At 43.6% G+C, this 25,471-nt stretch overlaps 1 long non-coding RNA gene across 1 annotated transcript; it reads left to right on the top strand.

The window, feature by feature from the left end:
* The first annotated feature begins 14 nt into the window (after nt 1-14).
* Nucleotides 15-24,501, top strand: LOC101931174 (uncharacterized). The gene is made up of 3 exons (XR_255215.4): nt 15-523; nt 18,916-19,024; nt 23,447-24,501. It is a non-coding gene; the product is annotated as an uncharacterized LOC101931174 (long non-coding RNA).
* The last annotated feature ends 970 nt before the right edge of the window (nt 24,502-25,471 follow it).

The raw sequence follows: 25,471 nt of genomic DNA, 5'->3' as shown, positions 1-25,471 counted from the left end.
CTGCACCGGGGGGAGGCAGGTGTGGGCGCAGCCGCCCGGCGGGGTCTCAGGGGGGCTGGGGGGCCAGGCAGCTTTTAGCCCTTTAGGGCTGTTGAGAGAAACCTGTCACCACCCCCCCTTCCCCGGTGCACCTGCTGCTGTGCCGAGCCTGCGCCCGGGGATCGCCCGCGAGGGAGTCTAGCCTGGCGGGCTGGGCTGCCATCTGCTAGGTGCCTAGGCACGGGGGTCCCTCCAGCCGCTCTGGGCCGCGGCTCGCCATGTCCGTCTCACGAGCCATTTTTATTATGGTATCCAAAAAGCCGCCAGCGAAGTGCGGGTCCCGTTGTGCTCGGGGCTTTACCAACACGCAGGGTCCCGCGGATCCCCCTTCCCCGCATTGTGCTTCGCGCGCGTGAATAGCTCCCTTGCAATCAGCTGGGCAGGACTGCCTACAGCCTGAGAGTTAAGGACATGCTGTGTAAGGTTGGAGGTCCCTGCAACGGGCCCCGCAATCTAAGGCTCTGATCCTGCAAACATGGATCAGGTGAGTAGTCCCATTGGTAGCAATGGTGCTATTCATGTTAGTGAAGTTACTCGCATACATAAATGTTTGGCTCTCAGAAGACCAGGACATAAAGAGGGTGGGAGGAAAGTCATTCAGATCATACACATGTTATACCTACATTATAGGTATATATGTACTGTAGTTATTTATCAGAGGGGTAGCCGTGTTAGTCTGAATCTGTAAAAAGCAACAGAGGGTTGCAAGACGTCTGAAGAAGTGAGGTTCTTACCCACCGAAGCTTATGCTCCCAATACATCTGTTAGTCTTAAAGGTGCCACAGGACCCTCTGTTGCTTTTTGTAGTTATTTAGTAAACATTACATACCTTTCTTATACATTATATATAATTTACACACTTTATATCTACATATTTATGTATAGTAGTTATTTAGTAAACATTACATACCTTTCTTATACATTACATTTTATCATGCATTATTTGCTGCATATTGTGCTGTATATTAATTATCTTTTTTGTAGACTATAGACAGTTATACTACTTAAGGCTCTATTATACCACATTCCTTGTACATCAAAAGCTTCTTTTGACTTTGGATACACAAGGAATACATAATTGGGCACTTGTGCAATTTAAAACATATGTCATACACTCTTTGTGATGCATTGATATACCTCATTCTGTGTCTCTAGTAGAATGGAGACAGGATTTAGCTTCTTATGTGTTGTATCCTCCAGACTTCTGCAGGGAATGATCTTGACTTTTATATTTTTGCAATCTCCTTTGAGGGTAGTGCTTGTTGTTGTTGTTGGGTGTTTTGGTTTGGATTTTTGTTCACTTGGTGATGATTCATTGCATGTTCCTTGTCCTCCAACGTTATGGTGTTTCACGTCATCTTGTGCCCTTTTGCTCACATGATGCTTTTGACTCTAACTTTTTATTTTTACACTATCAAGAATTTATGAATCAAAAGGTGGGGGAGTCAATCTGTGCAGTGGCTGAGTCAGCCGGTGGAAAATCAAACCAAGGAGGGAGTTTGTGCAATTACATATCACATTTACAAATATGGTTTCATTCAGCCTCACATGCTGCTCCTGTTACTACTAATAAAATTCTGGTTTCTCAAACTGGTCTGGGAACCTTGTTTTGTCTTCCTGGGGTTTTACTCCAATTCCTCAGTATCCGTTTTATTACAGCCTGTTCTTTTCCTTGTTTTTTTTTATTTAAATATTTCACTGAATGCATGCTAATTACAGTAAGAATTTATTAACATGAATGCACATCCTACACCCTTCTTTGTTCATAGTATTTGACGTGCAAGGGAATGACAGTTTATTTACCAGCAGCAATTTAATTTTTCCTTACATACTGGTAAGTTGTTCTAGTTATTTAACTTTTCTCTAAATTCTATCCTTGTTTGTTTCTTAATCCTCTCCTGAACTATTTTGCAATGGTGTTGTGATAATTTTGGAGGAGCAGGAACTCCGATGTTGAAATATTTTAATAGAGCCCAGGAACATAAGGGGGCACTGGGACAAAGGCTGCTTTAGCCATAATGAGGTCCAGGGGCGCTTTCCTGACATGTATTGGCACTGTTTGGACTGTAACGGGGAAGAAAAAAGGGAGGCAGCATGAAAGCATGTTGAAGCCAATAAAACAGGGACATTAATCATTCTTCTTCCCTTTGGTCTCTTCTTTTATGCCCTATTTGAGATCAGGAGATTATTCTCCATCTCTTTTTTTAATCTCCTGCACTTCCTGGTGCGGGAATCAGCCCTCCTTGTAGTAGCAGTGCCTCCTCTCTGTGACTGTCAAAAGTGCTGTTCTGGCAGGATATGTTTTCTCCAGCCCATTCTCTCTTCCATTTCCTCAGCTTCTTACCTTTCTTTCTTTTTCTCCCATCTCCTCTCTCTTGCTTCTCATCCATTGTTTCTCTCTTCTTCCATCCCACCTAATTGTAGGCAGGGCCGGCTCCAGGCACCCAAGCACATGTAAGGGGTGGCGGGGGGAGCGCGGCGCGGCATTCCACGGGGGGGGGGCGCTCCGGCGGCTCGGCGGGGGGGCGGCGCGGGGCTCGGCGCTGGGGGGGGTGGCGCGGCGCTCGGCGGGGGGGCTCGGGGGTGGGCAGCAAAAAAGTTAGAGCCGGCCCTGATTGTAGGTCTGTTACCACAAACTCCCCCTTCTCTTCACATTTGCCCTCTTGTGCCTGCTCCCTCGTTCTTTAACCCCCTTACTGTGTCCTCCCACTTCCTTCTTTTCTCCCTCTATCTATCCCTCTCTTTTACATTCCCCTTTGCTCTCTGCCCTCATTCATCCCACTTCACATGCCACAGTTTTTCCCTCTTTGCTCCCTAATTCCATGTCACAATTTGCCACTCTGTTCATCCCTTGCTTTCTTGCCCTTCCTCACCCCACTCCACCCTTTCCCCTGGTTTACACACCCACATTAATCCACTCCAGATCTTCCATTTCCCAGCTTTTGCATGGGTGCTGACTCACATTGCTAATCCAGTCCTATTGCATCTCCTGATCCACACTTTGTCATATTCTCAAGTACTCTGCTCCCTGCGCTGTCAGAAACTCTCGTACAGGTAAGTATCAGGTAGAGGGAGGAATAGAGAACACCGACTAGACTGAACATTCTGGAAGATTCAGTCGTGGACTTCTGAAAGTAGTATTTTGAGCCTACAGTAGGGAATGCTGTAGGGAAGAAAGGGGACTATCCTGCATCCCTCAAAAGTGCCAGAGGACTACTCTGGACCCGCCACACCCATGACTATGAGCATTGTCTCGCAACTTCTGATTGTTTTCTTTTGTCACTGGTTTCTTTTGGGTTGAATTCTTTAACCCTTTAGATGAACAGGATACCGTCAACTTAACAAAAATCACACTGCTGTTTGAACACTTCTAGCTGCTATTTTCAGAGCAGCAGCCATGTTAGTCTGTATCCGCAAAAAGAACAGGAGTACTTGTGGCACCTTAGAGACTAACAAATTTATTTGAGCTACTATTGTTACAAGTAACACCGAAGAGTACTGGGACTGAAATAAGTAAGAGGGGGGAAGTATGTTTCTCTTGCCCCCGTCCCTGGTTTGCTTTTTTTGTACATTAGGCAGCATGTTTTGTAGTCATTGTTAGTGTTTCCCCTCTTCAGTCATTTAGGCTCAGATCCTGTAAAGAACTCCGTGAGGGTGCAAGGTCTGCCTCTATGGAGGTAATTGCGGGACTGGGACCTTAGCTAGTCAGTTTCCCTGGTTTCCATACAGCAGCTTGTGAGGGAAAAAAATAGGAAGATGTGATTGTGGAACCATATGTATCATTTGGGGGTGGGGGTGCTGAGGGGCAGATGTGTGCTGCCGGAAAGCTACAGTAGACAGTGTCCTTTAACTCAGTGTGCACTGAGGGCTAAAGCCAAGTGTTAGGTTTGGATCTTTAATAATAAAAAGTCTGATTAACAATTTAACTGTCTTCTCCTTTTAAAAAAACAAACAAACAAACAAAAAAACACGAGCAATTGGCTGGAGTCAAAACAGTTCCATCCCACAGTATCCACCTCCACTTTTTGGCAGCTTACCTGAGTCAGAAAGAGAGTGGGACAATTTATATGCCTCCTACAGCAACTCAACATTTTCCTTTGTGGTGAGTGTTAATCATCACCCTTATCATGTCATTTCACAGACCCTCTTTAAGATATGATCTGTCAGGGTTGAATATTTTATCTTCCTAAATACCTCTGGCACTACATATTAAAAAGTTTATCTAAATCTATAACAAATTTGCAAGTGTTCCTTGTAATAAATACATTATGCTGCTGTTATTTATTGAGCATTGGCAGTTTGCTTATCCTTGTACAAACATAAAAGCTACAATATAACTATCACAAAGAGCTTAACATTGAAATGAGACATGACATTTCAGAAATATGATACATAAGTTGGAAGGTCAGTCTCAAAATGATGCAGAGGATCATCACCAAAAGACCTAGTGAAAGAAATGTGTGTTGAGGAAGGAGGTCATTTGGAGTTAGCAGAGGGTGGTTCAAGCATAAGGGTTTGCAGGGAAGAAGATATAAAGATGAGAGTGAGAAAAAGATACAAAGATGTCAGTAAGGTGGAGGCTTGGGAGGAATATCCAGTAGGCATTGGGAGGAAGATTAAGAGGAACTGAGGACAGAAATGAAGGGAGTAATATTGAGTCCCAAGAATATTGTATTTGACATGGAAGGTGAGAGGAAGCCAGAGAAGGGAAGAGGAAGGCTTTAGCAGCATTTTGTCACTGGAATGGGGTGAAATGAGATGCAGGGAGGCCATAGAGGAAGAAGTTGCAGGAGCTGAAGCTATTTTGAAGTTGAAAAAAAGGCTTAGCCATAGAGAAGACAGATTTTATAAATGTTGTTTATTACTCTGAAATAAAGTTAGGCAAGTAAAAGGCTATCCATGAAGGTGGAGTGGAGGAGTTCATATCAACATAATGTTACAAGCTTGGCTGAAGGGAATGGAGAGTTACCTACAAAGACAGAAAGGAGGGGAAGACGAGGTTAGTTGCCAGCATGTTGAGTTTGAGAGGTGATAGGACATCCAAGTGGAGATGCTGGAGAGGCAGTGGAAGATCCGAGCACCGCCAGCCCCAGCCCCAGCCCCAGCCCCGCACCACCGGCCCCCGGCCAAGCACCGCCGGCTCCGGCCAAGCACCACCAGCCCAGCCCCTGGCCCCCGGCCCTGCACCGCTGGCCCCAGCCGAGCACCCCCGGCCGAGCACCGCTGGCCCCGGCCCAGCCGCTGGCCCCCGGCCCCGCACCACCAGCCCCGGCCGAGCACTGCCGGCCCCGGCCCGGCCCTGGCACCCGGCCAAGCACCGCCAGCCCCAGCCCCCAGCTAAGCACCGCCAGCCCCAGCGGCCCTGGCCGAGCACTGCGGCCCCAGCGGCTCCGGCCCCCGGCCGAGCACCGCTGGGCCCTCCCTCCCTATTTTCCCAGACATGTCCGGCTTTTTGGGATTTCCTCCCGGACAGGGATTTGAGGCCCAAAAAGCCGGACATGTCCGGGAAAATTCGGACGTATGGTAACCCTATATTATAAGCATTAAAATAGGTCTTTACTGCATATTGAAAATACAGGAAGAAATGCAGCAGCCACCTTATCTCCCCCTGCTCCTTAAAAAAAAAAGATTATGTGCATATTCAGGCCCTCTGCTGACTATTACTCTTATTATTAAATGAGCATAATCAATGAGGGAGAGAAGTCAGCGTGAGGAGATAGATTTAGGAGTCATTAGTGTAGAGGTGGTAGCTGAACCCATGGCATGAATGAGCTCACCCAGGAGTGAGTACAGAGAAAGAGGAGATGGGGATGAAGAACACAATACTAGGATACATCAACAGAGCGTGGGAATGAAGGGGGAAAGGCAATCTCCAATGGATATGATGAAGGAGCCGATGTGAAGAGCATAGTCATGAGAACAAGTGGCAGAGGTGGGAGTGATTAACTGTGTTTAAAATGAGACATAGTACTGTCAGATACACAAAAGCAAGTTGTAGATGATAGAGCTCTCACTGGCTCAGTCAAGGACAGTTGGTTGCTCTTAACTCACATGTTAGAGCTGCTGCTTTTGAACTAAGAAGGTCCTAGTTTGAGCCTAAATTGCAGTAATTTTCAAGGTGAACTCAGTTATTGGTAGTCTGCTCCTAGTTTCTAGCCACCAATTAGAAGTCAGTCAGGAACTACCATCACCCCTCTTGCATCACATATTTTTCCACCTGCTCATAACCAGTATCATAGCCAATGAGGTTAACCCAAGGCGTGATTATTGCTAGTTGAAAACTTTGATCTCTAGCATAGTGGTTGCAGTGATGGAGACTGTCTCAGGTTCAGAGCTCAGGCATGCATTCCAACTTAGACTGTAAACAGTTTGGGACAGGGAATTTTTGTTTTGTGTCTGTATGGCATCTATCACAATGGAGTCCTGGATAATGACTGGAGCTCCTAGGGACTACTGCAGTACAAATAAATAAAATATGCATGCATGTTAATTTGGCAATCTACACTCTTGCTCATCAATTTAGCTGATGTAGTTCCAATGGTCAGACCCCTCACCTAAGGCTATATCGCTACTTAATAACATTGAGCATTGGCATTATGAAGATTCCTTTGATTTTGATTACACGTTAGCATTTATAATATGTATTATAAGAATAACTGAACAGTAAAGTGAGAAGTAGCATGAGGGAACTCAACATATTGACAACATCCCTTTAAATACTGTAGTTCTGAGATAACCTTAAATACCAATATTTCACCCAAACTGGGGGCAGTGTGATCTAGTGGTAAGAGCAGGTTATGGGAGTCAATAGTCTTGCATTCTATTCCTGTTATTACTGACATGCTGTGTGACATGAGGAAGGCCACTTAAGTCCACTGTCTCTTAGTTTCCCCATCTGTAAAATGGGTTGTTATAATATTTATTCTCCTTTTTAAAGTACTTGGAGATATTTGCGTGAAAGTTGATATGTAAGTGCCAAGTATTATTAACAACGTATACATTAAAATTATCATTACTTTTTCAAAGCTCAGTTGTAATACTGAATGAAATCTCATGATCTCTACCAATCTCTTCCACGTAGTTTCTGGCAGAGTATGTAATAATTTTGAGTTTGTACCCATTTACTTCTTTTCTACTTCAGCCCAGAATGCCTGAGTTTAAATTTTATGCTCTGAGGCAGCCACAGTTTACAGTAATGATAAAGAAGCCTTCACTTATTCCAGACCTTTTTGTTAATAGCACACACTCTGCTAATCTTTCCTGAGTCTTCTGAAATGTAGAGAGGGCTGTATAGTTTTGGGTAAGGTAACCTGAAAAATAAAACCTGATTTTAAAGTTATTCATTTAAAATAAATTTCTCTCATGATTTATTACTGTTTATTACTGGTGTACAATCTTCAAAGGGAACACCCTTTTATATCAATAAGAATTCCCTGCATAGAATAAGCGGTTCATGGTATTTATTGCCCAATTGGCATCTTATTTGATTGTGTGTGCATGTGTCACATGTACCCACATGACATTAAGACAGTGTAAAAGTCTTTCTATGCTATGCTTTCCACGATACAGAGAACTGAACTCTCCATTACAACAAAGCATTAGCTCTGTTGTGGGCACTACAATCATTGCAACTTCTCTAGGCTGCCTTAGTGGCAGTATAGGTGTGATCTTTGCCCTTATTCTTCTATCTGGTTTGGTAACAGATAGCTGTAAATAGAGCCCTGAGTTTTTCGCAAGTGTGAAATAAAATGAAAACAACCCATAAACTTAAAAACAAAAACAAAAAAATTACCCACATTGGCTGCTCCTGTCCTATGGGTCTGGGCCCGGCTCCACACTCTGGGTGTTGTGACCTGATGCACGGAATTGCAGCATTGCTTAGCTTTGGCCTGGCTGCTTCTCTATCATGACAGGGCTTCCAGGCCAAATCTGCGTGAGTGGTGCTGCAACCCCGTGTGGCAGGTCACAATGCCCAGAGTGGGGAGCCCAGACCAGCCTCGTGGGACAGAAGCCACCCCTGTGCATTGAGCTCACTCTGCAATGCCCCCAGGCCTCCCACACACATCCCTGGAGTCAGGATCAAACACCCCACCCCCTGGGCCTCCCACATGAACACCCAGTGGCAGGACCTGACACTTTGGGCCTCCAACAATAAAACAAAATAAAGCTTAATTAAAATAAAACTGAAAAATTATACAAATTAAAAAGAATGTCATGGGGCTTTAGCTATGAAGGCTCTATTACAGGAGGTTTTTAGATCCATGCATATTTCACCCAGTCCAACTGGTGTGACCACAGTAAGTATTTCGGATGAGGCCAGAGCAGCATAAAAGGGCACTAAAAGCCTCAGTTTGGCTGGAGGAAGATTGCCCTGGCACAAGCACTGTGGAAGACAGCCATAAGAATATCTTCCAAGGGCCCCCTACCAAGCCTTGGCTGGGGCCAGAAGGGACATGTCAGGGATAGCACCACAACTCCTCTGTTGTGGAAATTCCTATAAGGGAGCCTGAAGAGCTGGCTGAATCAGGCCCCCAGGTAACTTAAAGCTGCCTTAATCTCCCCTCCTATGCCTCATGAGTTGCAAGTTCTGGGTTGTGCCTTTTTTTCCCTATATATTTGGACAAGGCTAACAATATATTTTATCATCACCAATGTAAATATAACATTGGACTTCAGTCGTCCTTCCATTACGAAAAGACATAATTAATAGTTCATATAAATGGTATAATAATAATAAGCTTAGGGGACCTATACCACTTATTTGTACTATTGGTAGCACCGAGAAACCAGGGCCCCATTGTACGAGGTGCTGAACAAACATAAGAAAGGGAGTTGGAGTATATTATTTTACTTTCCCCAATGACTGTAAATAGTTAAAAATATAGTGTGATTTATAAGAGCCTTGGTGTTGATACTTTAGCAGTGTGGAAGCAGAGAAAGAACTGACAGGAAGGGGATGCAATGCATGACAGTTCTTTCTCTGCTTCCACAGCAGGAAACGTGCCTATTTTTCAATTCTCTGATATTTAATAACAGTAGAACTGGGTATTATGTAATAAGTGAGAGAATAACTTGTTAATATGTATGATGTTGTAGATATTATTCCAGAAGCTGGTTACCTATTCACTATTCCAGAAGCTGGTTACCTATCCATTTTCATCCTTCAGATTGGCATCTCTGTAGGTTTTGTAAATGCTAAAGAAGATTTATACAGGCTTGGGCACTATTATACGGTTGCTGAGCTACTGGAATGCTTTGTTTTCTTTTTTTCACAAAGCTAGATTGCTGCAGCTCTGTTTGAGGTCATCTCCCTAAAAGAGGTTGGCAGACTGTAAGACCTGTCTGAGAATGCAGGACTCCTCTGCTAAATCACCTTATGGGCAGGTGCTAAACCCTGCATTAAGATTTATGGTAATTACTACTGACAGGTTAGCAGGTGAATCTAGTTAGCTCCTGCCAGGATATAAATGGGTTAGGAGCCTCCCCATAGGTAAAGGGATCTAGGACAAAGGAGAGCAATCCCAGAAACGGTGAAATGTAGAGTAGCAGGTTCTGTTGTGATAATTTAATTTACTAATAACACCAAACTGGAGTGAGTTTGGACCATAACTCAGGGTCTGTGTGCTTTGTGAAGTATGGGTTAGGGACTCTGCCTATGCACACTCCCCTTAATGTAAATCCATCTTTGCTTTGAATGCTTCAGGACTGGCCTGAGTAGTGAGGGTTCTCCAAGTGTAATATAATACCATACATCTTGAAGCCTTGGATCTCCTTTGGGGAGAACTAACTGAGTGTTGATTTCAAGCTTCTGCTATGTACCATACTAGAAGTACTCTTAAAACATTTTATGTGTATTGATCTGTGTGTGACAGGTTGCCCCCCTTCAAGGTGCCACCTGATGTGTTGAGATACCACTAAGCCCACCTGTTCTGCCAGCATGGGCCCCCTTTAACATGTCTTGCGAAACCAGGCTCTTAAGCCTCCTCTAGTGCACATACAGGCAGGGCCACACCCAGCTACAGAAAGACACAGACACTAAGATCAGCTCTGGGAAGACTCAGCTTAAGGGGCTTGCCCCAGCACTCAGGCGCCTACCTCCCTTGGAGTACAAACCCAAAGGTATATTGTCTTGCTCTGTATAGAAAAATCTGCACAGCACAAGCTCATAAAAATTTACTGTCTTCCTCAACGTGAAGAGAGATATGCACTCCTTCTTGCCCTCCCCATTAGAAATTGCACAAAATGGGTTTAATAACAAAACAAATTTATTAACTATAAAAGACAGACTTTAAGTGGTTAAAGGGATAGCAAACAGAAAAAAGCAGATTACTATGCAAAAAAACCCACGCAAACTAAGTTTGATTCACTAAAGAAATTGGCTACAAATAGTAATTTCTCATCCTAAAAGTTGTTTCAGGCAGATTAGAGAGATTTTTGAAAGCCAGCTGCATTGGCCTGCAGCTTGAAACTTCAGGAATTATTATTCACTGGCTAGACAACCTTCCAGACTGGGCTCAACTCTTCTTCCCCGAGTTCAGATCTTGCTTCCAGGTGTTTCCCAGTGTCTCTTTGGGTCGGAAGGCAGAGGAGAATCACGATCATGTCACTCCCCTGCCTTATATAGCTTTTGTGTATGGTGGGAACCCTTTGTCTTCCAGTGGAAAAAGCGCTGGCATTCAAGGGGGGCGGGGGTCCAGTACCAGGTGGCTCAGTCACATGTCTTTGCAGGGCTGTGGCAGCCATTACTTGCAGGCTGTTTGGAGGGTCCACGGGAAGACGAAGCTCTTTCACAGTCTGTTGTCTTTACTGCTGGGCCATCAGCCCTGTCTGGCTTTTCCATTGTTATACCTGAAGGGCTAGTTGTGGGTGTCACCCAAAGTAGCACATTTGAAATGCAGATACATGGTCAATATTCCTAACTTTAGATACAGAAATGATGCATGCAATATAAATTGGATAATCACATTCAGTAAATTATAACCTTTCCAATGATACCTTACATGAGCCAGCTTGCATAAAGTATATCTTAGTTATGTCATATTCATAACAGTATTTCTAAGAAGAATATGGGGTGTAACATCACACTGTGGAAAACATTAATTCTTCTTTTTAGCATGTATTAGCCTTTAGTCAAGCTGTGCATGATAATGAGCTTCCAAAATGGACACTGATAGTGTTCTTATTAATGTGCAGCTAAATATAATTTTTAAAAGGACTTTTTTTTACATGCTCTTCTTTATAATAACAAAATTTTCAAAGAATACAGCTCGGTTTTCAAAGGTGCTGGACATTCCAAACTCCAGCTGAAGTTTAAGGTGAGTCCACCATCTCTGAAAAATCAGACCCCTGCGGCTCAGTCTAAGTTAAACATTAATTATTTTCAATAGCCATCATAAAGACAACAGTATTTAGCCTACTGAGAAAAGCTTTTCTTCTACCAATAGTGTGCTCTTCTATTAGCCAAACATTTATTTCTCCATGTGTTATAAGTGGGACTGAACTTTACTTTCTCTTGTTTAAAAATTCAAATTATACATCCTGTATGCAGCACCGTATGACACTCAAATATCTTTGCTTGTGCATTTGCTAGGATGTCACCATAGCCCTGAGAATAGTTTGCAGCTCTGGCAGAAGGAACATGAAACATTGTTTTTATGGGCCTCACAAATATAACTATTCTGGTATTTAAGATATGTATGTTTTCCCCAAACTGCAAACAAATACTGAGATAGGAAAACGTACACAAGTATAAGCACAATCATGTGGCGGGGGACAAACACCTCCGGCTATAATAAGTCATAAAATTGGTTTCTTATAGGTTACATAGGATGTGTGAAAGTATTATACAGGCTGGCAGCAACTCAGAAATCCTTAGTTGTTGCCAGCCTATGTAACACTTGCATATATTTAACTCTCGGGCAGGTAATTTTCTAATCTTCTCACGGTCAAATACATTGGGTTAGAATCAATAGGAACTGCATTCATTTACCCAAACATAGAATTTAGCTATCAGTGATTAAATGATCACTTTGTGAAAAATGCCATATTTCAAATACAGTGGATTCTCCCTACTAGATTATTTGTTTTAAATTATGGTCTGTTAAAAAGGAGGGCTAGAAAGAGAAGATGAGAAGGATTGGTAGCTACCAATCCCCATGCTCCTTTGCAGGAAATTAGTCATTTGGGATAAGCTCATCTTGTCCTAATAAATGGTCCCTATTCAGTGTTCCAAAAGAAGGCAAATATAACATCACCACTACTGTCTCTAACAATATATGACAGAGAAAATAATTCCTTCTGGTTTGAAATGTGGCAATCAGTTTTTGCATGTGAGCAAGCATCCCCTCGTGCATCACAATGAATCATCAGTATTGGAACACATTTATACCCTGAGATACACTTGAGATCCAAGTAATCTCAAAGTGCCCATTTCTTTTCTGGAATTCCTTTAATGTGAGTCCTAACGGTACCTGTTAGGGTTAGAGAATTCCAAAAATTGAGTGCCTTTAAGAAAGAATACTATGTATCATAAGAAGGAATGGATTGAAGTTTGCAGTAATACAGTATTCCAATAATAGCCTTGTCACTTGATGGCGGTCTGACCATTTCTAAACTGCATTTTACAAACGTTTTGTCTGTGCTTTTATAAATCTTTCTGAACAGATGAAAGAGCCCATTACGACAAGCTTTTATTTTCTTTCCATGGGAACATACTGTAATTTGCAGCCCTTCTTTGTGCTTGGGAGATGGTAACACAAAGAGTAGCAGCAAATTTCAATTTAAGTTCCTTGACATGTAGGATTAAAGCCAGATTTGCTTGATTTGATTCTGCAAGAGGAATTAAAGAAAGGAGAATTAATTGGACAGAACTAACAAAACAATTTGGATGTAAAGAGCTGAGTAAATGACAGTGTCCAAATGGCTTTTATTTACTCTAGCAAGGACTAAAATAGCTTGTCAAAAATTTAACAAATATCAGGAGCATTCAAACTCTAATGAAGTTTGAAGGCTAAGATCTCATGTTTTTCCCAAATGTGCTCATTTTTTTTCTTATCAAAAACTCAGAAAAACAAAGTAATAATTATGCCAATATAACTTTTAGGTTCATTAATATATTACGACTGGAGATCAACTGTGGATTTAGAATGGGCTATGGAGCTGAACAGCTCGAGGTCACTGCTTTGAATCTGGTCCAGCCTGATAGGAATTGAAAAGCTGACAACTGTTTGGCTCCATATGTGAAAAGTGTTGGAGCTCATAGTCCAAATGAACCAATAAACTCCCTTCCTACCACAGTTGGTACTAACTGGCACCTTGTTCTAATCACATCAGTGAGACCAAGAATGGAAAGGGCAGAGACACTGAAACACCATCTCAGCCCTTAAGATGGCTCTCTCCAGACAGAGCTGCAGCCAGGATTTACGGGACTTAGGGAAGATGTAGATAGAAATAGGCTTTTCTGGGTTGACTCCTCATCCCATTTTAGACCCCATTGGTACCTAGATACTATAGTGATTTATGTTTTATTTAAAAAAAAAAAAAAAAAAAAAAAGACCGATTTCTTCAACTTGTTTCCTTCCCCACTTTGCTTTCCCTCTTACCAGGAGAGCCAAAAGCATGTGAAGGATTTTCTTCACTTTGCTGAAGCAAATGACAATTGGCACAGAGCTGGACACATCTGACACCTTTTACCGACCTGCTGGTTGTCCTAGATGTGGAGGGCAGTAGTAGCCAACCTGCTCTTTAGAACTGGTTGGGAAATGGTTTTTACTCCGCAGAAGATTTTGATGAGAACTTTAAAAAGTCATTTTCATCAACATCAAAATTGCAAACCAAAATTTTTCAGCTGAAAACCAAACATTTCTATTCAGAAATTCTGCCTTGGTGCCTCATGGGGGTTATAGTTTGCATGCGTCATGTCCCCGTTCCTATGGGCTAGAAGGCTCTCTAGCTGGACTACATCTTCTATGATGCACCATGGTTTCCTCTTTTGGTGAGCCATTGCGATGCACCATGGGAATCCCTGGCTATGGTGTGTTATGGGAAATGTAGTCTGGCTGGGGATATCAGCCCAAAGAGGAGAATGAGGGCATAAGTCACCCAAACTACAATTCCCAACAGACCTTGTGGCAGCATTTTGAAATAATTTTTTGGTTTGCAGCTAAAGACTGAAAAGTTTTCAGATGTTTTATTTTTTAATATGGTGTGATGGGGTGTGCATACCCCACACTGGGCAGGGAAGGGTTAATCCCACATTATGGACGGAGGAAGTTCTGTCCCTCAGACCATACTGAGCATGCTCCAGATGCTGCACTAGTATAAAGGAGAGCAGCCCAGCTCGGTCTGGGCAGAACACCAAGGAGGAAGGATGCTTGATGGAGGCTCCAGCCCAGGAGCCGTTAGAGCCCTTGCCTGCGGGAGCCAGAGATCCAGAGACCTGGACTGGAGATCTGTTGCCATCAGAGTCCCAGGGAGTTACCTGTGCCAAGGAGCCCAGAGACCCTGATGCCTTATGGACTGCAGCTTCAGGAAGCCCGGTAGGCAGTGACCCAGAAAGAGTGAGTGAATGGTATCTCCCACCATTTTAAGGTCAGCATGTTGCAGTTGGATTCCCCACTGGCCCATTGGCAGATTACTCTGATACTGTTAGAGCCCTAGGTTGGGACCCAGTGGGTCAGGTGTACCTGGGTCCCTCTGCCCCAGCCATCACCCCTTCTGTTGTTGGTCCTCTGGATCTGGCCACTAGGCTACACAGTCCTGCACTCGAGGGCTAATGTATTGACTGACTACTAGGCCACACTGCCCTATACTTGAGGGCTACTATATTGACAGTGGCCACTAGGCCACACTGCCCCATACCTGATGGCTGCTATAGTGATGCTGGCCCCTAGCCATACTGCCCTGTACCTGAGAGTTGCATATTGATGCTGCCCTGCATGCAAGGGCTGTGGTCTTGACTCTGGGCATTAGGCCATGCAGCCCAGAACCCAAGGGATGCTGCTTTGACTCTGACCCTTGGATCTCATCATGCTGAGGCCCAAGACAGTCTGGTAGACAGTAACTGTGGTGTCAGCACACCTACTGCCCACCCCTACAGGAGTCGGTGTGTGCATACACTGCCATACATGGAAACCAGAGAATTTTTGCAAAAATAAATAAATAAAATTGTTTAATCTATAACCCAATTTTCAGTCAAACTGTTTCAATGAGAAATTTTCAGCTAGTCCTGGTGCTGTTGACTTTGTATCATACCAGTATAGGCTTCCATCTGTCTCTGGTGTGCCTTGGGCAGCTGCCGGAAACGCTTATAGTGTCACTGGTAGCCCTTTCAGCCATTATAAGCATAAAATAAATAATGCTAACACCTAGGAACCCTCATCAAAGGTTAGGGTCCCATTGTGTTAGGCAGTGTACAGACAAATTACAAAGAAGACAGTCCCTGTCCTAGAGAAATGATGATCTAGGGTGTTGGAGAAGACACATCAGAAAAACAAGGACAGGGTAGGAACTGAAAAGGTGAAGTAACAATTAAGCAAATAGAGTTTAGTTTAAAAACTGATGTCTGAGCTATGACTGGAATGAGTAAGATCCCACCCACAATATCCAGGAGAGGGGTTAAACAAGTTAATGGGGCAGTGTGTTTCCCATGCTCTACGTGGGTGGTAGACAATCTGGCATCTTTCAGGAGCACTGTGTTAGCTTTGAACCTGAGGCAGAGGTGGGAATAAAGATTAATAAATATGTAAAGAGCACATTAAAAAATGTGAAACATTCTTCTGGACCATGATTGTGATATTTTATGTCAAGAAGCCAATCCAAGAACAGGGGAAGGCACACTGTTATTTATTTTCTTGGAAAAATGCCTTCCCCTTGAGAAGAAATATCTCTGAGTTTCCAAACAAAAAAGAAAAGTGGAATGATTTCCCCCCCCCCCCCCCCAAGCTATTACTGAGAAAGAGGACCACAAAAGGTGAAAAATAAGCTGTTTGAGTAACCAGGTTTCACAGCATCTAAGCATGTCCAACATTTTGAGGGCCAGCACAGGATTTTAAACATCAAACTCCTCTGTTCCACATGAATTTTTCAAACATGTGTGACACTTGTAGACCAGGTGCCAGCTCTTGCCAAGGCTGTAGGAGTCAGCTGAGCACTGACATTCATAGCTGGAAACCAGACCAGCTCACCAGTAGATTAGTATTGTTCAAGATAGGTATTAAACTTGTAAGGATGTGTTTAGTGTTTTGTCTCTATAAAACGCTTCTAAGTTGCTGCATACATTAATCTTATTGTAATGTCTGGATCCCATGCTATAAGGCAATATGTAAGTTTTACTTTATAACTGTAAAAATGGCTGCTCTGAACTTCAGAATCCAGGCAGGAGGAGTGGTCTCCCCCACCCACCCATCAAGAAGGGCTATCAAAACTAATTGGGCCATTGTGAGACAGGCAGAGGCCCTGGAGGTTTTCCGCCTTCCTCCGCAGCATGGGGCAGGGGTCGCTTGCTGGAGGATTCTCTGCGACTTGAAGTCTTTAAATCATGATTTGGGGACTTCAACAGCTGAGTCAAGGGAGAGAATTATTCCAGGAGTGGGTGGGTCAGCTTTTGTGGCCTGCATCATGCAGGAGGTCAGACTAGATGATCATAATGGTCCCTTCTGACCTTAAAGTCTATGAGTCTGTCACAATACAAAGACTGGAATGACGGTCCTCTTACACCTATCAAGATGTTACATGCAAGAAAGCTAGTCCCTGTGGTCCTGATACTGCTCCAACGCATCCGAAAGTGGAAGGACCCCCAGGTGGCATAGCTCCATCAAGGGCAGGTTGGGTACCCTTATGCTGACTCCCCACATTCTGCCCTAACCCTGCATAGGGGACTAACACTGGTTTCTTCCAGGGCCCTTATTTTGGTCAAAAGATTTGGCCCTTAGGATCTACTGTAATGAGGAATTGTAGCCATTAGGATCTCTCATATAAATGGGGCGCTGGAGGCTGCTACCATCTGAAAGTGGTCAAGCAAACCCAACATGGTGCAGCCAGGTGTCTGCTCCACCAGAAAATACTGGCAACTTTTGATATACTTTGATGCAATGTGGTTCATTTCAACCATGTTGCATTTCTAAGCACAGCTTGGCCATTCTGTATAAATTTGTACATAATGAGACAAGTCGGGCCCAACAACCAAAAAGTCTGACAGGCATGGAGTGAAGGGCCATGCCTCCTCCCCTCCCAAAGACAGAGGGTCAACAAAAACATACTAATCAAATACTTACCTGATTTGGGGTTTGTTTTTCTGTACTATAGTTCTGTGTGTGTACATATACCTCTTGTTCCTCTTCTCTCTTGTGTTTGCTCTGTCCCCTTTAACATGCACTTTCAGCCCCATTCTCATCCGTCTCTTCTGCCCTCCGCAGAATTCAGCTCACAAGCCAAGTTCTGGTTGGAGCCTGTAAGAGTGCATGGCCATCCCTCCCTTTCAATCTCTGAGGAAGGCCACACCTCCTCACTGGCACACACCTGTGAGGGAGATCTAAAAAGGGGAATTAGCTGCTCCTAGTGTTCAGGGCCTGAGGCCAGGCAGAGCAATAAAGCTCAGTCAGGGCGGGATAGCAAATAGTCTACGGGGCTCTGGCCTGTAAACAGGGCAGAGCAACAACACCTGGAAGCCCCAGGCCCTCAGGCAGGGGGTGAGCACCAACACAGTCTATGGGGCTCAAGCAGGGGTGAGCACCAGCACGGTCTAGTGTCATGGCTCAGCGGAAGATACACTAACATGGGCCTCTTGGCCTAAAGTGGAGAGGCTGCCACCGCAGGCCCACCCGACTCCACCACATCCCAGCCAAGAGCCTTAACAGTGGCAAAGTGTTCCGCCATTGGGTTAGTGGGGGATCTGCCCACAACACACTGATCTTGTATCAGGCCAACACTCAACCAGACTGTCGTCTAATTTCCCTGGGCTACTTCCTACATCCCTGGGGTTCGGTACCTCTTCATTGTTGTCCTCCATCTCCCCAAGGTCGGTGGCCAACAGCAGCCACAGCAGCTTGTCGGGGTCTTAGTCAGCCATGAGGCAGTCGAAGCAGCTCCTTGGCGTCTCTGGTGGTCCTGGGAGTGCTAACCAGTCCTCAGTATGGCCAGGGTCCTCTTCAGGCTCCAGCAGGATGCAGCTGTCTCTCTTGGCAGCTCCAGTCCATCTGAGCTGCCAGCTGACTTTTTATACTTCCTCTTCTTGTACCGCTCCTCTGCTTCCAGCAGGTGGGGCTTGGCCTTCCTAGATCTGTTGAGCAGGTGGCGGGTTGTGGTCCCTCCCTGTCAATCTCAGAGGGAGGCCTGCCTCCTCACTAAAGAGCGCCAGCAATAGGTAGGTGTAGAGAAAGAATTTTTGCAGCAAAGACGGAGTAGTGTTGAGATTATACAACAGCAGGTTGGGGATGAAGCTGGAGACAAAGCAGGAGCAAAGGGCTTGAGCAGGCTTGCCTGCAATGGAGGTCTCTTAAGGATCCATTTACAATACAAAAACATCGAAGTCAGGAGACTAGGTTACAACATATTTGTCCCTTGACCCAGTAAAAAAACATAAGATTTGTAATGTAGATGTGGGATTTAACTGAATTCTAGTTATATGATTCAGTTAGGTCTTGGCTATGCTACAAATTAAAATGCTGTATCTGGGTCAGGGGACAGCTGTATTGTACTGGAGTCACTTTGAAACTTGTTTTTGTCACATAGATTGGTCCTTGTAGTGGTGTGCACATCACACCATCGAGAGCAGTCAGAGAAGGGAAAAGAAAACACAGGAATGTGGAAGAAAGGGGATCTGATCCCAAGGCCCACCAGAGAAATAAGTTCTATTACAACTATCATGTTCTTTGGCAGGGGTGTCTGCTGGTGACTCTCTTCTGATGTTTTGTGAACAGCTTCAGCCCATGTTTGCCAACGAGACTTCTGTGGGTTGTGGTTCAGCCATATGACCCTTGGCACTAGGGTAAGTTCACATGAGTTTGGGTATCTGTGCAAAAAATTCCAGCTCTCATCTCTAGATTAGAAATGTTTGCAATGGGCCTTGGGAAACTTACCTCAGACTTCAGCAAGTCTTGTAACTCTCAATAAGATCAGTTATCAGAGGAAGAGACAGAATAGAGTTTGATATTATAATATACTTTTCAAGCATCTCGCAGTGTTCTACAAAGCAGAGAAATAGATGGCAGAATGTCAACAAATGTTTAGACAAATAGCACAGCCATTATTACCCAACTACAGCTCACAGCCTTGGGTTAGGCATTAGAACCTGTTCATCGGGAGAGGAAATATTGACCAGGACACTGGTTTATTTCATAATCTTTTCAAAATGTACCAGGGGTCTGCAATTTAAAACTAACAGAAGAGGACTTTGATTTAAGATTTTGTCTAAAGGACTGATTTCAATATATTAAAATTCTACTCTGTACTTGTCTGACAGTGGCAGGGAAGATGAGCAATGGAGATGTAAACTTTGTCATTGAAGTCCAGCTGTTTGATTACTTTCTTAGAGCCCTGAGAAGAGGGCCAGAAAGGATTACACAACTAGCAGACTAATTGACCCGGATTCAACCTTTAGAGACATATTAGTAAATAACGTTTGTGGTTTTGTGTGTTTACATATAAATTGGTAGAGATTGACAATGTAACCAAACGGTTCCTGTCTATCACTGTATTCTGTTAATTCAGATCAAAAAGGCTGTTCACATTTAAATGAACTTTGAATGTAGTGATATCACGGTCTTCATTTCTCTTTGAAGTATGTAATAAACTACCTGTAAATGGCAGGAGATAGGCAATTGCCTTATGTTAATCCATGTAGCTAATTACCAGTGATGCTTAGGAAACAGGAGGTTACTTCAAAGCTAGGATAATTGCCTCTTGTTCACCCAAGGACTGCACACTGTCAAGAGACTATCATGGCCTGCCAGTGATCTATATAATGAAATCCTGGGCCCCGATCCTTTCATCTCAGATCTGCTTAAGCTTCACCAGGGGAAGTTTGAGTTGCAAGACTGAGATCTCCAGTTCCATTCTGGATCGCTCGGATATTGGACATTGAACTATAAGCTAATGAACTAATTCTGGAAAGGACTCTTTACAACTCTAAAGCTCACTTTCTCTACTATGAAACTGACCTAAGAACTCTATTCAGACCTGTATGTATAATGATCTTTTAACCAATACTCTCTCTTTTCTTTTTTAAGAAATGTTAGTTTAGTTAATAAGAATTGAATAAGAATTTAGTTTATAAGAAATAAGTATGTATTTGGGTAAGATCTGAAATATTCATTAACCTGGTGGGTAATATGTCCAATCCTTTGGGATTGGTAGAACTTTTTATATGATGAATAATATTTTCAGTATTCCTTAGCATACTTGACTTGGCTGTCTGGGTGGGAGCTCAAGGCTGGGTTGCTTTAAGGGAACTGTATTTCTGGCTTCTGGGTAACCAGTAAAGTATTGTAGAAGCTGTTTTGCTGCTAGCTTGGTGAATCTACGTATTAGAATAGCCACCAGTTTGGGGGATTGTCTGCCCCATTTTTTGCAGTTTGCCCTAACTGAACAGACTCAGTGTGGCCCCCCTAAGACTCTGGTCACAAGGGCACTGAGAAAGCAGTGTTAATATTTCATGGTGAGGACAGTAGCCTCTCTGTCCTTCAGCTATACAACTGGCCCACCTTACAAACAGAAGGGATGAGACATAGCTAAAATAATATAAAGGGGGTATATCATGTAGAATATGTACAGAATAAAATCAGTGTTGATTAAAAATCTATGTTGACAATATTGTGTTATGCTTGTTAAAAAAAAAAAAAAAGAGAGAGAAAATCTAGCTATTTAAACGATCCACCCTAGCTAATAGTAGGTAGATGCACAGGAAAATTTCAAGCCCTGCTCTTCGCTGTACATTCAAACTGTGAGGAGTGAATGAAGAAGCTCTGCCTCAGTGGAGAACTCAACCCCTGACCCCACAGGCGCCAATTTTTTTCAGCACCGGTGGGCGCTCACGCCCCCTCCCACCCCTGGCCCGCCCCTGCGTCCCCACCCCAACTCTGCCCCCCTGCCCCTATTGGATCCCTCCCCAAATCCCCGCCCTGGCCCCCCCTTGTCTCTCCCAGGCTTGCTGTGCGAAACAGCTGTTTCATGGTGCCAGGCGCTGGAAGGGAGGGGGGAGAAGCAGGATGCAGCAGTGTGTTCAGGGGAGGAGGCGGAACGGAGGTGAGCTGGGGTGGGGAGCTGCCAGTGGGTGCAGAGCACCCACTAATTTTTCCCCATGGGTGCTTCAGCCCCAGAGCACCCACGGAGTCGGCGCCTATGCCTGACCCTCCTGTGACCCAAACTGGATGTTTTGGCATTGCCGGCTGGTTTTTTTTAAATTTATTTATTAATGGAGATATCCTATCTCCTAGAACTGGAAGGGACCTTGAAAGGTCATTGAGTCCAGCCCCCTGCTTTCACTAGCAGGACCAAGTACTGATTTTTGCCCCAAATCCCTAAGTGGCCCCCTCAAGGATTGAACTCACAACCCTGGGTTTAGCAGGCCAATGCTCAAACCACTGAGCTATCCCTCCCCCCGGTTCACATTTCTTGCTGAGATATGAGGGCAGGAAAAATGGGATGTTTGGACTGAGTGGCTACCTTGCCTCCTGGCCACTTTCCCGGTCTTCAAGGACCCAGCTGTTTGTGCTAGGTTCTGTTGCTGCTGCTGCTCCTCACAGACTATCACAGCACCCCTTAGTTGCTGCCTACTTACCTCCCACAATTTTAATTGTAATCATGGGTTCAGGGAGACTGAATAATTTTATGGGAGTGGTCTCCCTGCAATTAAATGGGTCTGAGCAGGGCCCTGAATGAGATTTAGTCAGCCATCATAGGTAGTAATGAGCAGATTTGTGCAAAGACCTTTGTGATGTGACAGAAACAGCATATAAGCATGGGGAAGAACACAAAAAGAAACAACCGGGAAACTCATTGGGCATACTGTGTCCAGCCTTCAGTTCAGGCGTGCAGACTGTTATCCTTTGGTTAAAGCAGGAGACTGGGAATCAGGATTCCTAGGTTCTGTTTACAGCTCTGCCACTGAGTTTGAGTGACTATGGGCAACTCATTTTGTCACTCAGTTCCTCATGTTATCCAGCAGCTGTCCCTATTTCACACATTTGAAAAATGAAAGGTGCTACACATTTAAATCCAAAGTAAGATGAGCACTAATAAAATCTCCTTCTGTAACCCACCATTTTGGGTTTCCTGCTATTGGGATTTCACCCAATTTCTAGCACCCTACACAGTGTAAAAGATATTTTTGTGCTTCAGACTGTTTGGGGGCTTTCTGTGGAGCCAGTCATCTAATGATCTTCTCCAATGCCTGTTGAAGTAAATGGAAGTTTTTCTGTTGTCTCTAATGACCACTGGATTGGAAAATCAGAGGCAATGGAAAATAATCCAAAAAAATAAGAATCAGAATTGTTGGTTTGCAAAGTTAGTATTCAAAGTTGCGCTATGTATTCCACAATTCTGTGATCATGGGATTTTTTGAAGCATATACCTGTGCTGCAGAATTGTGTTCCAGGATCTAAGCTTTCATTTGAAATGCAGTGTTTCTAGCCCTCATAGTTGTGAAGAGAGCCTTAAAAATAGGAACGGACTATAAAAGCCCCAGGCAGCCCCTACCCAACTGCCAAAGCCTCCCCACCATTCCCCCCCACACACACACCCCATACCATTTATGAGGCATTTGTACATTGTCAGTAAAACATCTGCACCAGATTGAAACCTGAAAATGTGAGGACTGCATAAAAATAAATGAAGGCAGTATGAAAATAACCCAGGGGTGCAGTACTGACTGAATTATTCATTCTCACATGCAATACAAAGAAAAACTCAATGTTAATTTAAATGAATCTGCTATGAGTTACCACTCTGTCTCTGCAGAGTGCTTCAGAATACATGAAGCTGTGCTGCAGAATTGAGGTTCAGCTTGGTCTGGAGTACACGGGAAATTACCAGTCTTTAATTTCAAGAATAAATGTTTCATAGAAGAATGGAATGATAGAAAACTCATAAAATCACCTACTGCTGGAATTTTGGACTGTTCCTAATACTGTAGATGGGAATTAATCTTTCATATTTCACTTACATGTATGGTGTTTTGTAGACTTACTTATGGGATGGATTTTTCTTGTTATATATGATGTTTTTATGTCATTATTCCTGACGTATATTTACATGTTTTGTTGTTTTTTAATTTATAGATTAAAAGATTTAAAGCTTATTTTCAATTGTTGATATTGGACTCTCCTGTGTTTGTTTCTGCCACACCCACGGAGTTCTCTAAGGCCCATGGTTCTCTTTATTTCTCTCCTTTTGTTTCCTCCTATATCCCAAGTCTTCAGATCACATTGCCAATCCTTCCAGCAGAGGAGAGCTGAACATGGTTCCTTCCTTGAGCTAGCTGGAGAGTTTGGAAGCCCCTTCTTATGGGCTGATCATATTACCTCTGGTCCCAGTTCCTGCTGCCCTGGACAAGAACTACTATCGTTGAGTAGTAGGGCTTTGCACTGTGACTAAATCACTGAGTTAATCCATGTGTCTTTGTTTTACTAATGTCTCCATCAAGGCTTGAACTAAGGGGGAAACAGTGGGACTATTCCAGCAAGCTCTGTCCACAAAATAAGTTCCACACATAAATTACAAAATGTGACATCACTTGCAGTAAATTGTACAGTTACTCAAAATATAAATATGCATACCCTCAACTCCACTGAGTTCCTTGAGATTGGTGGAGCTTGAATATGGCTCTGGGGTTTTCTTGGATTTGGCTTCCCCTTGGTGGAGCTCAGATACCCTGCTTGTTTTGGTTTGGCTCATTCTTGATTTGGAGGGGGAGGGGGGAACGTGGTGTAATCTCCCAGCGCCACCCACTCTTGGTAACAAAATGGGTTGTAAATCAAAGTAAAATGTTCAGATCTATGATTATCTTCCCTCTCTTTTCTTACAGGAGGAATGAAATAGTTAACATTAACATTTAAATCATCATCACTAGATATCTACTTTAATGCAGATTTCCCATGACCCATAACAAGGTTGATACCTTCTCATTATCCATATGTGTCATTCCAGGTGTCCGTAATTAAGCTTCCAATCATTAATATTAACAATTTGCCTGACTCATTTCTTAATAATTCCTACATCACAGTGTGGTCTAAGTGCCTATAAACAAGGTTACAAAATATTGCATACCCGCCTTCAAGTCCCATCCAACTTGCAGTGTACCCGTACCCTTGTGGTCACTTGTTTACTTGCACAGAATGAGAGGGCATAAACTGTGACTTGGAGTTAGGTCTTTTGGCCTACATTATTTCAGCTAAAAACGCACCCTTAGCAATGATTTACTCCACTATGGTGGGTTAGGCTGCCCCTTAAGGGTAATAAGGCTAAGAAACCAGGAATGAGTCCCAGATGGGAGCTGAGCTGGCACAGAGGCCATTAGCCCTTTTTTTTTTGAACTTTTCTATTACCGCTGGAAGGGGACTGGACCAAGAGGTGGTCTGGCTAGAGCGATAGGCCAAGGAAGCTGCAGAGGGGTGAGAAATGAGGCTGGACAAGATGGACTAGAGTGAGGGAACACCTGCAATATTGTGCCCTAGCATGAAGGGGTGCTCTAGCGGTGAACGTGCCCCATAACACCTAGTGTAACTGAGGGGTAGAATTTAGCACTATATTTTCATTACAGGATTAAGTGGGGCAGGGAAAAGGGCCCAACCCTGCTCTCAATGGTGCAAGTTTGGGTCCTCAGAGACGAAGCCCTTATATGTATTAACAATACTAATTTGCCTGACTGTCTTTGACCCAAACTTCCACCCACATTGCTTTCTGCCTGGCTGCAGCCCGCCAACCCAGATGTGGCACATTTCAGTGGTACTGTGTATACTGTAGCTAAAGAAGCACTTTGGAATTCTTTGGTATGAAAAGTACTACAGTACACACACATATTACTGATTTTAATTATTAATCATTACAATTAGCAATATCTTTGATAATTAGAAAATGGGAGAGATGGGACTATGAAAGTTCTGGAGATGGTGACTGTTGACTACAGTACATGAAAACTCCCTAATATGAAAGCTTTTTTAAAAAAGTGAATGGTAGTTACATCAATGTGAATAGCTTGTCTGTTGGACATTAGCATGATGATTTATCCAACAAAATGGGAGACAAGTTCTATAACAGCTGCTACATAGTGGAAAAGAGTTCCAAATATCCAAACACTACTTAAAATAGAAATAATAGCTAAGGGGAGAGCGAACATCATCTTGTACACTAACTGGGTGATGATTACATTTCCTGGGCTCCTAGGGCTAGTGTAATTAAGGGAGAAAGCAGCATTTTAAGAACCCACAATTTAGTAATC

The sequence above is a fragment of the Chrysemys picta genome, chromosome 1 (genome assembly GCF_011386835.1).
Source record: "Chrysemys picta bellii isolate R12L10 chromosome 1, ASM1138683v2, whole genome shotgun sequence".
In the NCBI taxonomy this organism is placed as follows: domain Eukaryota; kingdom Metazoa; phylum Chordata; order Testudines; family Emydidae; genus Chrysemys; species Chrysemys picta.
Note: the sequence above shows the minus strand (reverse complement) of the source record. Positions and strands in the feature narration are given on the sequence as shown.